This window comes from Nanorana parkeri, unplaced genomic scaffold, assembly GCF_000935625.1.
Source record: "Nanorana parkeri isolate BGI_ZX_2015 unplaced genomic scaffold, ASM93562v1 scaffold1560, whole genome shotgun sequence".
Classification (NCBI taxonomy): domain Eukaryota; kingdom Metazoa; phylum Chordata; class Amphibia; order Anura; family Dicroglossidae; genus Nanorana; species Nanorana parkeri.
In genome coordinates this window covers 154,993-166,895 of record NW_017307828.1, presented here as the reverse complement: position 1 = coordinate 166,895, position 11,903 = coordinate 154,993, and positions in this window count along the sequence as shown.

The window sequence follows — 11,903 nt, the reverse complement described above, 5'->3', positions numbered from 1 at the left end:
CCTTCTTTCCTCTTGGGGGAGGGGGGGGGGGTCAGACGGACCGCATGGGGGCACCCGCACGCCGAAACGTGAGTAAACTGTTTATTTACCAATTACGGCACTGCCTGATTTATATTCCCTGCATTGCGGTAGACCCTGACGCAGACTTGCCCGCCACCCATTGTTATGTATTGTTATATGACTGCATGCATGCTTGGGGTTACTTTGCAATGATCCCTACGCCCGGGGGAATAACTCCTGGTCCCATGCAGGTTTATTGTTGTTCTATTACCCTTGCTGGTACCCACCCCTACATAGGTTTACCCCGTTCGCTCTAGAACAGGTTTTGCATTAGAAGTTTAGATTGCCCGACTAGTACTGTAATTTACGTAGCGTACATTGTGTCTCGTGGCCTTCCACTACTCCTCTGCTTCCTCTATGGTTTTTTACTCCCCTCCGCCCTTCTACCCTGTTTCCCCGAAAATAAGACCTACCCTGAAAATAAGACCTAGTACTATTTTGGGGAATTGCTAAAATATAAGACCTACCCTGAAAATAAGACCTAGTTGTGACCATTCCCATGGTCGGTGGTGGCATAAGGGGGAATTTGAAGAGCCGCAGGAGAGAATCAGCGGTGCCAACCAAGCCAGTGCTAGAGGAAGAGAGGCGGCACCGGAGGGAGCAGAGCCGCATAAGCCGATGTCTACTCTATAGTGCCGGCTCCTGTCACAGGCGGAGTGATACCAAATGCACTACGCCTGTGAGGAATCGATAGTGAAAGTGCTCCTCGCTCATTCTGGCCAGCGATTGGTTATCACATTGCTCTTGGAAAGGTACGGCACCTCTAATTGCCCTGATCATCATATTTTTGTACACGAATACATGTAGACTTTTCTACATGAATAAGTGCGAATTGTTGTTCATTAAAAAAACAAAAAAATAAGACCTACCCCAAAAATAAGCCCTAGTGTGTTTTTTGTTTTTTTTGAGCCAAAAAAAAAATATAAGACAGTGTCTTATTTTCGGGGAAACACGGTACCTCTTCTCCTCATCTCTCTTCCCCTGCCTCTCCAGCTGCTAGTCTAGCTCGGGTCCCAAGCCGGTCCCCGCGACCCTCCGCTGCTGACATGGGGCCCCTTAAGGTGACCTCTCTGAATGTCTGCGGGCTTTACCTCCCAGGGAAGCGGTCTGGACTGCTGTCTGATCTCAGGCGATCACCCACTCAGGTGGTATTTATCCAGGAAACCCACTTTCAAAGTGAAAAGATTCCCAGACTCCTTAATAGAGACTTCCCTTGGTCATACCACTGCCCCTCCCCCTTTCCAAATCCAAGGGGGTGAGCATACTATTATCACGGGACGTCCCCTGGATTTTGGAAGCCAACGGGAGATTTATTCTCCTTAAGGGGAAATTGGGGGATACCCAGGTTACACTTGCCAACATCTACTTTCCTAACACTGACCACTTGGGGTTTGTACAGGCCCTGATACCTCGACTCTTGGTCCCCTGACGAGGCATCCCTCCACTACCAGTGCGCTTTACATTTCCTAAACCGATAAATACATTCAAACTACTGTTACATAGACGGCAAAAGTGACAGACGGGGGCGGGGAGAAGCCGGGGAAGAGGCAGAGCGGGAGGGGGGCCAAGTTGCCGCACCATGGGCCTCTGGGTTGTACTTGCCCCCTGGGCTAAAAGTTGCCAGTCAGCCCCTGATGGAAGGGGTGCTGATTATGGGAGGGGACCCAAATTTTCTGCTTGACCCACTCTGGGATGTCTCAATGGGGACCTCCCATCTATCTTACAGGTATCTGAGGAAATTGAAGGCTGAATTGCACCTTCTTCACATAGTTGATACCTGGCGGTTTTGCCATCCCAAGGGGAAAGATTTGACATACTTCTCCGCTCCCCACCAAAGATACTCCCGCATAGACTACTTGCTTGTACAACACAAAGATCTCTCACTGGTGCGGGGAGCCTCTATAGACAACATACTGTTATTGGATCACGCTCCTTTACACCTGACTCTGGATCTACTAGCGCCGAGATCTCCCTGCCCGTCTTGGAGACTCAATAAGTAGCTCTTACAAGACCCTATGGTTAAATCTGACCTGGAAACTGAACTGCACGCCTTTTTTGCCTCTAATGCCCCCTCCTCCGCCCTTCCGTTCATGACATGGGAATCTCACAAATGTGTGATGAGGGGAATCCTTATCAAACATGGTGCGCGGAAGAAAAAAGAACTTACCTCTCGGATCTCATTTTTGTTGCACCGTCTCCGTGTACTGGAGAACCAGCATAAGCGATCCCAGGCGGTGGAAGCGGGGGCAGAGCTGTTGGAAGTTCGGACCGAACTGAACACTCTAATCTTTCAGAGAGTCAAGGGAAGATTGCTCAGGGGTCGTAGGACTTTCTATGAATACTCAGACAAACCGGGGAGACTGTTGGCCAATGCTCTCAGGGGATCCCAGGGACGGACACATATTTCACACGTAGTCACCTCCTCGGGCCATAAGATGGCGGTGTCTGCGGATATTGCGGCTGAATTTAAGTCGTACTATGAGTCCCTGTACAACCTGGGGTCTTCTCCCCCCTTACATCATGGACAGACACAAGTGGACTCCATTGAGCAATATCTCAGAGCATCAGGGATGCCGTCCCTTGCGCCCGAGGAGAGAGACAGCATGGACACTCTGATCCAGCCTGAAGAATTGAAGTTGGCGCTGAAGTCTGCCCGTGTGGGAAAGGCTCCAGGGCCAGATGGTTTCACGCTCCCCTATTATAAAAACCTCTCGGATGCCCTGATGGGTCCCTTTCTGGAGGCATATAATGCCCTTCTGACGGGGTCCTCCCCCCTCAGTGGACATTTTACGTGCATGGATCACGGTGATCCCAAAACCTGGCCCTCACTCTTTGTAATAATTACCGCCCAATAGCGCTTCTCAATGTAGACTTAACACTGTTCGCCAAAATCCTAGCCAACAGACTGCTGCCCTTTCTTCCCCAATTGGTTCATCCGGACCAGGTGGGCTTCATGCCGGCGCGCAAAGCAAGGGACAATACCACCAGATCCCTTAATGTTGTTCACCAGGCCAGGGTGATGGGAACCCCGATGATACTGCTCTCTACGGACGCCGAAAAGGCGTTCGATAGAGTGAGCTGGGACTTTATGTCGGGGGTTCTCCGACACGTTGGTCTGGGGAAGAACATGTTGGCATGGATTATGGCACTATATTCTGCCCCGACTGCTGCGGTTTGCGTAAACGAAACTACATCTCAGGTCTAGGCAGGGCTGCCCATTATGCCCCTTGATTTTCGCACTCACTTTTCCACACAGTGCGGAACTCCACGAATATCATGGGGCTGGGCCCCCCCTCTGGGACCCACAAGGCGGCCGCATATGCGGATGATCTCCTTTTCTACCTTACGAACCCGGAGACCTCCATTCCACACCTGCTCAAGGCCTTTTCCATATATGGCCAGCTCTCCAATTTTAAGGTCAAATTCCACAAGTCGGCAGCCCTCAGTATCACGGTACCCCCGGCGGTATTTGATCTCCTGCAGCCACGCTTCCCTTTTCGCTGGGAGTTACACCATCTCAAGTCTATGGGTACGTTGATCCCCAGGGACCTGGATAGAGTCTACTCCGCCAACTTCCTTCCACTACTAAAGAAAATAGCCCTGGACTTTAAAGCCTGGCGCCCCCTCCATGTCTCTTGGCTGGGACGCTGCGCTGCGGTAAAAATGAACATACTGCCGAGGGTCTTATACCTTATGCAGGCACTCCCTATCAGTCTACCAGCCCAATTTTTCAAAACGTTACATGGAGACATGATTTGCGCCCGAGGAGAGAGACAGCATGGACACTCTGATCCAGCCTGAAGAATTGAAGTTGGCGCTGAAGTCTGCCCGTGTGGGAAAGGCTCCAGGGCCAGATGGTTTCACGCTCCCCTATTATAAAAACCTCTCGGATGCCCTGATGGGTCCCTTTCTGGAGGCATATAATGCCCTTCTGACGGGGTCCTCCCCCCTCAGTGGACATTTTACGTGCATGGATCACGGTGATCCCAAAACCTGGCCCTCACTCTTTGTAATAATTACCGCCCAATAGCGCTTCTCAATGTAGACTTAACACTGTTCGCCAAAATCCTAGCCAACAGACTGCTGCCCTTTCTTCCCCAATTGGTTCATCCGGACCAGGTGGGCTTCATGCCGGCGCGCAAAGCAAGGGACAATACCACCAGATCCCTTAATGTTGTTCACCAGGCCAGGGTGATGGGAACCCCGATGATACTGCTCTCTACGGACGCCGAAAAGGCGTTCGATAGAGTGAGCTGGGACTTTATGTCGGGGGTTCTCCGACACGTTGGTCTGGGGAAGAACATGTTGGCATGGATTATGGCACTATATTCTGCCCCGACTGCTGCGGTTTGCGTAAACGAAACTACATCTCAGGTCTAGGCAGGGCTGCCCATTATGCCCCTTGATTTTCGCACTCACTTTTCCACACAGTGCGGAACTCCACGAATATCATGGGGCTGGGCCCCCCCTCTGGGACCCACAAGGCGGCCGCATATGCGGATGATCTCCTTTTCTACCTTACGAACCCGGAGACCTCCATTCCACACCTGCTCAAGGCCTTTTCCATATATGGCCAGCTCTCCAATTTTAAGGTCAAATTCCACAAGTCGGCAGCCCTCAGTATCACGGTACCCCCGGCGGTATTTGATCTCCTGCAGCCACGCTTCCCTTTTCGCTGGGAGTTACACCATCTCAAGTCTATGGGTACGTTGATCCCCAGGGACCTGGATAGAGTCTACTCCGCCAACTTCCTTCCACTACTAAAGAAAATAGCCCTGGACTTTAAAGCCTGGCGCCCCCTCCATGTCTCTTGGCTGGGACGCTGCGCTGCGGTAAAAATGAACATACTGCCGAGGGTCTTATACCTTATGCAGGCACTCCCTATCAGTCTACCAGCCCAATTTTTCAAAACGTTACATGGAGACATGATCTCGTTCATCTGGGGGGGTAAGACCCCCAGGTTGAGCAGATGCATCCTATCACTTCCCAGAAATAGAGGGGGAGTGGGGCTGCCGGACATGTCCACATATTACTCAGCCATACACTTGTCCAGACTTCTTGAATGGTGCCTCCGCAGTGAGGGTAAGACGTGGGTGGCACTGGAGCAGAGTGTATACCAGCTCCCAATAGAGGGTCTCCCATGGCTGTCCCCGCCATACCGCAGGAAGTCATATTTCACCCGCTGGTGTACGCGAACCTAGAGTATCGCGAAAGGTCCTGGGGACACCCACCATATCACAAGCCCCCTCGCCTCTGATGCCGGTCCTCGGGGACCCTGATTTTTTGCCAGGAGCCGACAACAGTCAACTACGCCGGGCTCTCCTATGCGCTTACAAACTCCGACTTCGGGACTTCAGGGGACCCGAGGACTGGCTGCAGATTCCTGATATACAGTCCCTCACTGATCCCCCTGTGGATTTTTGGGGCTCCCTCTCCTTGAGGCACTTCCTCAGGGCTATACCGAATGCGACCCTCCTAGACAGACCCTTTATGGTCTTCGAACAGTTATGTTTAGACGAGCTCCCTACACGTCACGCAGTATCCCAATTATACAAACTACTATAGGACCTCACTGGTGATGTACCACTACATTTCCTGCACAACAATCAGAGCTACAGTGTACTTTCACGGAGCAACAGAGGGACACTATCCTGGCGATGATATTCAAAGCCTCGCTAGCAAATAGATATCAAGAGTCGGGGTGAATAGCTCGATTCCGGACTTGTGTTGGAGATGTGGGGAGGCGGCAGGTACGATGCTACACATCTTCTGGACCTGCCCTGAGATAGTCATTCTGGAAGCAGGTACTGGAGCTGATTGAGACCCTGACAGGGGCAGACCTCAGGGATGATCCAGCAACCTGTTTGCTTCACTTGACTAAACACTATCCCCAGATATAAAAACTCTTTGACACACCATCTGTTGAATGCGGCTCGGGCGTGCATACCCCTGAAGTGGCGGGACCCTCACCCACCCTCAGTCCGGTTGTGGCTCTCCAGAGTCCCGGATATTTACCAGCTTGAGGACCTAACCTCCTCGCTGAAAAAAACGGAAGCTCGCTTTAATGCCACCTGTGGGCCGTGGTTGTGCTACAGAACCTCTGCCCAGAGCCTCATCCCACCTTCACAGGCCATTTGACTGGGATTCTTTCCCACGGGCGGCCCTGAGGATCCTTGAGGATGTGTATGCCCTAGGATTGCTCGGGGGGGTGTGGACCCAGAGGGAAACATAGACCCCTGCTGGCAGCGCAGGACCCGATTCCCTTATCTCCTCTCCAATTCCTTTCTCCTATCACCTTTCCTTTGACCATGAGACACAGCTTCTTTTGAGAACAGTACTCAGTCGCAGAGCTTTATTGTACAGAATGGTACTACTGCGTTGAACGGTTGATGAACCAATTACTGTACTGAGCTGTTTTATGATTATCCAGATGTGACTTTATAAGTCGAGTTATGCAAATGTGATACGGTGTAGTCCGTTTTACTACATGGTCTGTAGACTTTATATACTTACTTTGTGTTCACCTACATTGTTTTTATATTTGACGCTTTTTCAGTCAATAAAGAATTTGAAAAAAACAAACAAACAAACATGAAGTATTACAGTATGCAATGATACCTTTCTTATTTGACTAACAATATTTAAAAGACAAGTTTTCGAGAGTTAACCTCTCTTCTTCAGGTCAGAAGCAATACTTCTGACCTGAAGGAGCGGTTAACTCTCGAAAGTTTGTCTTTTAAATATTATATTAGTCCAATAAGAAAGGTATCATTGTACACTGCAATACTCCATTTTTGTTTTTTTTTTACATCTTCTCTGCTGGACTAATACAGCTTACCCATTTACATTACACTATATATATATATATCTATATATCTGAGCTACAACATGCCCTGTAAAGTGACACCACTGACAAAACCACAGCCAGCTTCAGGCACATTTAACAAAGAGCCGGGGTGCCAAACCTGACTAAAGCTGTGCAAGCTAAAAGCAAAGCAAAATGTTGTAAATCTCCATTAGACAGAGTCCTCAAAAGGCTCATAATGCAGCTTTGTGTTAGATAGCCAGGTTGTAAAACAGTCTGGAAAATGGTTTGAGGAAAACATATCTGTCATGTTTTGTTTTGGAGTTACCTTCATGGAAAAGTGGTTAGTGGAATTTGCTTTCTAACAAATCATAATTTCATTCTATTTAATACTATGTCAATTTTCAGATGGAAATAAAGCTGTATTCAGAAAATTTGATTTTAAGGGTGTGTCTACTGAGTATTATAAAATACTCAACTATGCGTATCGACACACGCCTCAGACCCTTTGATTAGGTGTCAATCAATCTGCGACTCCCTCTCCATGGACAACAAAATGGTGTTGCTGGGGGAGAAGAGGCTGCAGGGACCAGTCTAGAAGCCAAGCAGGACCAAGGATCAGGTGAGTGTGAGTAAGTAGCCCCACTGTAAGGGTCAATTTTTAGATTGCCGGGAGTTTTCCTTTAATTTCTCCCTCTCATAGACTAACACTGATCTTTATACTTCAAATGACTTATTGTACCTCTGAATGGCTGCACAGGATAGGAGCATGGGACACCTGTTGCTGCTGCAAATATGGCTCTTCTTCAATCATTATGGAAGTGCTCTAAACTGGTGAGGTACTGGGGAACAATTGATTCAAAGATGAATCATGTATTTGGTATACAACTCGGCAACACCCCTCTTACCTGCATTTTTTGAGTCCCCTATTATATATTTAGATGGCAATGGCATGTAGCCCCTCCATTGACTTCTAAATTAAATAAAATAGTCATCTGACAGATGGGGGAAAGGAAGGCAGTGACTTTTCTTGAACTGGCTTCTGCAGAGCCCGATTTTCTGAATAGGTGATGAAAGGGATATGTATCGGTGTTCTGTATGCAAATACTTTTCTATTGTTTGTCTGCACACTTTTGCACCGATAGCCCTTGTGGAGAGTCAGCAGGGCTGAGAGCAAAGAAGGGGTTAACATGGGAGGGCAGGTACTTCCCCTACAGCCCTTCCTGTTAAAAGGTAACACAGGTGAGAGAGGAGGGGGGAAGCTGAGAGACAGACAGAAAGGGCTGTGTGTGTGGCTGCTCAGAAGCAAGTGGACTCTATCTTGGTGAGATCACCTAAACGCACTACGCAGTGCAATCTTATTGAAGGACTTTATCTTTATGTTTGATGTTTGCTGAGGAAAGCCTTTTACTTTACCGTTTTGCTGAAGAAAGCTGTTTGTTCTGTTACCGCTGGATGAAATAAAAACTGTTTATTTATATCGGACTGTGTTGAAGACGCATGTGTACCCCTGGGGTTCCCCACACCCTGTACAGACTTTGACCTTGGTTAGCAGCTATATGGCAGGCAATAATTGGTAGATAGCTGGATAACCCAATTACTCTATAAAACGGGGGCTAGGATCACCTACAGTCACAGTGTTTAAGCTGCTTTAGTGAGAGTACAGTGAGAGCTGACTGACAGTATAAAAGAATTGCAGTGGTGGGGTACATTCTCTTGCATGCCTCCCTCCTGTGTTCATAGATTTTGTTCTGGTTGTGATGACCAGTCCCCTTAAGCAGCTCTTCTTTCTGGTCTCCAACTAGTCTTGTTGGTCCCCCTTTTGCCAGCATCATAACATTCAGTGATAGACCAGTGACCACTACAGCCCGAGTGACCACGGTTAGAGAGTGAAGTAACAATGTCATCTGCTGTGGGATTGTGGATTAAAGTAAAAAATCCTCTGTATTACATCATCAACCATTGTGGTTGATTTAAGAGTAGCAGTCACTATTTGCGGGGACATCCTAAAACATTTAATGTGAAAATGGCTTAATGTAGCTTAATGTACCATATTGTGCCTAAACCTCAATCAATTGCCTTGAAACTTTGCACAACCTAAGTTCTCAGCTTCCCAAACCAATCCTGGAAGTTTCATGGATTTTGGTTTCCCAAACTATTGCCACTGCGCTTGTGCGGCTAGCGGCTTATCGGATTCTATAACCTAGTACAAACTTATATTTGTCCTATGTTAGAGAAGGCGATAGCTACGCAGGCGCAGTGGCAACTGGGGTTGTAGAAAGAATCCTGTGGCCGTGCAAGCGCTGTAACATAATATAACCTTTTGACTAGGTTATAGAATCTGATGAGGCAATAGCCACTGCGCCTGCGCGGCTTTCAGCGCATTGGCTTCTATAACCTAGGACAAATATAACTAGTAGGTTATAGAAGTGGATAGCCGCATAGGCACTGTGGCAATAGTTAAGACAGTTTGACAAGGATTTCCTGGACATGCACACTAGCACCTTCTGCTGTAGATCTCCTACTGGCAGTCACCGGATGTGACATAACCAATTAGAGAGTCACATCCTGTCACATCCTAGAGAAGCAGCTCTCTCTCCTCACCGCTCTGCCACCCTGGATGGCACCTCCTCCCCCGCTGGCTTCAGCTCTCCAATGCTCCTTGGATCCCAGCTGCCTCTGCCCATACAGGCCAATGAGAGAAGCGGGGATCCAGAGGAAAAGCTGCAGGTTGTGCCACCCCTCTCCTCCCTGCCGTGCTGCACCCCCTCGCACCAGCACCCAAGGCGAGTGCCTCATTTGCCTCACCCTTGCTACGTCCCTGTGCCTACCTTTAAAATCCTAAAAGCTATCAACATTGAACAACTGCAGTGCTACTCACCCACAGACTCACCGGCTTCAGGTGGGGCAGGGGATTGTGCCCCCTGTGGCGACGCCGCCCCCTGACTCTCGACGGATGCTAGAAATAAAAAGCACAAAACAATGAATCCATATAAGCCATTACCTGAGATGTCACCAAAACACACATGGCAACACACAATCACATTTGATTCTTCAGTCTGACGTTGAGATTGGTCCCCACAGGTCCATGGTTAAGCACAACAAGTTAGGAATTATTCATGAAAGCTGCTGTTGTGCCAAACATACATTTGCTTAATGTTACACAATTTCTATGATTTTTATGGCCATTGTGTAGACAAAGCTACATTGGAGTTGGCGTCGCCGCAATTCCCCTTAAGGAAAACAGACACTTTACACCTGAACCTTTGGATAGGGATGAAGTGAGAACATTTATTTGTGTATCGAGTACAACTGCCGATATGTGATATTCCTTAATCACCAATACCACCACCCGGGGGGGCCAGGTTATCAGGAAGCCGGGCGGCAGGTCATGAAACACTGTCCAGCTTACTGATTGCCTGTGAAGATGGGGTTCTATTTTAAGAAGACTGACTTCACTTCCTTTGCAACACTGCAAGGCAGCCTTGCTTTTTAAACAATCAGGAAGCTGGGTGGCAGGTCACGATGTGCCGTCCAGCTTCATGATTGCTCAGGAAGCTGGCTCCATGCTCCCTCACGGCACTGCCAATCAACGGGAGAGCTCCATCTGAACGGCAGTTCCGTTATCAGGCTAACTATAGGAGAATTTGGTCGAGTACAAGCACTCTGCCAAATGCTTGGTATTGTCATACCTGTATACAGACTTTTCTTTTGGAGGGGGGATGTGGACCCTACAGCAAACAGATGATTGAAGAAGCAACTTACGTGTATGTGTGCTCCTCTCCTATTTGATCGGGAGAACGCGGGTCCTCCGGAGCACCCAAGGATCTATAGAGAAAATGAAAAGCATAACATAAATCATTAAATAATTATATTTCCCCACAACCAACATAACAAAATAACAACACTGTGATCTCCAAAAGGGAGCCTCCAAAAGTAGGGATGCACAGATACCAAGTACAGATACTTTTCGAGCTCCAAGACTAGACTAGAGAGAAATTCAAAAGTTAGGATGCAGCTGTCATTTGTAAGGAGCACACGGAGCTCCTGGGATTTGTACATCTCTGTTTTAATGTATGATTTTGTTTTTATAAACATATATAAGCACAGATACCATTTTTGCAAGTACTGATACTTGACAAAGTACTCACAGATACAAGTACTGATACATTTTTGTTTATTGTAGGGCTGTGGCAATAAAATATTAATTTCCCGATTAATCGTTAAACTTTTTGATCCCTAACGAAGGGAAGGATGGCCTGTGGCCTAGTATGGGAGGAAAGGGGGGGCCTCGCTCATCCTCCCCCCTTTCCGACCCTGCCAGGCCTATGCTCGGATCAAGGGTCTGCTATGGGATTTTAGGGGTGAAACCACGTTTTTGCCCCCCAAGGGTCTGGTATGACTTATGGGGTGAACCCCACACTTTTTAAAAAAATGGGGTCCCTTCTAAAGGGTCTGGTATTGTTTGGAAGGGGAAACCACATGCTTTAACCACTTGAAGACCAGGGTGTTACACCCCCTTCCTGGCCAGGCCTTTTTTCAGTATTGAGTTCTGCATTATTTTGATTGACATTTATTCTGTCATGCAACGCTGTACTGAAACAAATTTTATACCATTTTTTGGGGACAGATAGAGATTTCTCTTGGTGGTATTTAATCACCACTGGGGGTTTTATTTTTTGCTATATAACAAAAAAAGTACCTTAAATTTTGAAAAAAATCCTGTTTCCCTATGAAATGTAATGACACATTTATTATCACCCCAATTTTTTGGTAAAATATAAAAGATGGGGTCACGTCAGGTAAATAGACACCAAACATGTCAAGCTTTAAAATTGCGTGCGCGTGAAAATCGCAGAAAACTACCACACCCAAAATTGGCCATAGGCGACGCTTTAAAATCTTTTAACGCTCATCAGTTTAATGTTATCAGCAATTAATGGCCCTAAAATATTACTCTCATTCCGACATTCGCGGCGATATGTAACATGTGCGGCACAATAGGAATAGTCGTTGGCGCACCCGACGCATATCTGCG